The sequence below is a fragment of the Seriola dumerili genome, unplaced genomic scaffold, assembly GCF_002260705.1.
Source record: "Seriola dumerili isolate Sdu_G_001 unplaced genomic scaffold, Sdu_1.0 BDQW01000202.1, whole genome shotgun sequence".
NCBI lineage: Eukaryota > Metazoa > Chordata > Actinopteri > Carangiformes > Carangidae > Seriola > Seriola dumerili.
Window position 1 is genome coordinate 1,237,047 of NW_019174457.1, and position 1,970 is coordinate 1,239,016.

The 1,970-nt window shown below is 43.6% G+C and overlaps 1 long non-coding RNA gene across 1 annotated transcript in view; it reads left to right on the plus strand.

Annotated features, from left to right (window-relative positions):
- The window catches only part of LOC111228185, a 3,926-nt gene extending 2,515 nt beyond the window's left edge, over positions 1–1,411 (plus strand). The window contains exon 3 of the long non-coding RNA XR_002665370.1: positions 1,038–1,411. This is a non-coding gene — a long non-coding RNA (uncharacterized LOC111228185). The remainder of the gene's footprint in view (positions 1–1,037) is intronic.
- The last annotated feature ends 559 nt before the right edge of the window (positions 1,412–1,970 follow it).

Genomic DNA, 1,970 nt, shown 5'->3' on the forward strand with positions numbered 1-1,970 from the left:
TTAGAGCTAGCAATAATAGCAAATAGCAATTTTTTCCTTGGTTCTTTATATTAAGTGAAAAGCAACAGAACACAAAGTGTGGTGGGGTAGCTTGTAGCATTAGCATAGACTTTTTTTTTAGTCCTTTATGTGTGAAAAGGGGCAAAACAACACACAAAGGGGTGGGGGTAGCTTAGCATATGCATTAGCAATAGCTTTTTTTCAGTCTTTATTGGTGAAAGGGGGACAAATAAGACAAAGGTGGTGGGCTAGTCTTCTAGCGATTGCCGTAGCTAGCATTAGCATTTATTTCTTTTTGGTCTTTATTGGTGAAAAGGGGCAAAACAGCAACACAAGGGGGTGCGGGGTAGACTTGCTAGCATTAGCAAGCTAGCATTAGTTTTTTTGTCTTGGTGATAAAAAACAAGGACAACAAACAATCGCTGTGGAGCATGCGGCGGGCTAGCTTGCTTTCATCTTTCATGTATGTGAATTTAAACTGATCTCAACAAGAGTGCTAAATAACAAGTGGGGGGGGGCTAATCGCTGCATTAATGCAGCCGTGACAACCAGACCAAGTTAAATTGCTTTGAAAATAATGAATGACATTGCTAACATGAGTAAGTAAACATATATAATAGCTGTAAATCAATGGATTAATGATGATAACAGCATTGGTCATTGATGAATGAATTCGATGATTTCATTACAAGATTGCAAAATAACAAGTGGGGGGGCCAGCTTGCTAGCATTAGCAGCCATCTTGCTGGCATTGTTCACCGATGAATGTATTTAACAAGTTATTAGATTGCAAAATAATGTAATAATAACATAATGTAATAATGTAAAAAAGTGAGTACTTTCTATATGCACTGTATGTGTAACTGATATTTCTGTCCAACAGCCATCTCTAGTATTTCTTCCCAATGGGTGCCTCCCACCAGGGAGTTTCTCTAGGATGAGGTTTAATTCAGGCAGAGTACATGTTATTACAGCTGCTTTCACACCACTGCTGTGATATTAACATTTGAAACCTTTCTGTCTCTCTCTCCCTCCAGGTGACAAAGAAGCTCGCTGGTGCTGCTTCTGAAACAGCTGCCTGGGTTACCAATGTTGGTATGTTGGCTTTCCAAGATGGTGGCCGGATTGACGACGCTGCATCTTCGATGTGGACCCCCGGAGGAGCCTGCCTTCTCATTGAGGCATAGCGGCGGTCCTACCTGGAGGGAAGCGCGTGATGCTCAGCCTGACTGTTGCCAAGGTGATCCTGAGGATCTCCTCGGAGGAGTGGAGACTGCACTGTTGGAGGGAGGACACATGGGGCGGAGGAGATGTCCCTCCTCATCCAGGATCTCCACATCACCCTGGACGTCCCTTTGCTGGATGCTCTCCACATCCAGGACATATGGAGTACACAGAGGCGCCACCTCTGCTGCACTTNCTCCTGGTTTCCACCTTAACCAGTTCACCCCAGGTACATGTGTGTGTCTCATAGCTCGTGAACAAGTACATTGTGTATTATCATTTCATTCAAACATAATTTTCACTTGTGGTCCAAAACCTTTTTCCTCAAGCCAGTGCCAAGTAANACCAGTTCATCCCAGGTACATGTGTGTGTCTCATAGCTTGTGATTAAGTATATTGTGTATTATCATTTCATGCAAACATGAAATTCAATTTTGATCCAAAACCTTTTTTGTCAAGCCAGTGCCATTTATTTCCAAGCTCCTGGCAACACCTGCCAGACAGAGCAGGACAAATAGTGAGTTGTCTTCCCTCCCAGATACCAGGAGAGGCAGCGACGGGGAAGAACACCTGTCTTGGGAAGGAGAGTCTCCAGAGGTGAGATTCACTTCAAATATCAGTTTCCTCTAATGAATATCAGATCTATATTAACACACACTGCTCTCTGATTATCTTTCAGCTGTCTTCTTGGACTGAACTCAGGCCCTGCAAACTGGGCCAGTGTTAGCCGCCTTGTGGAGGCCATA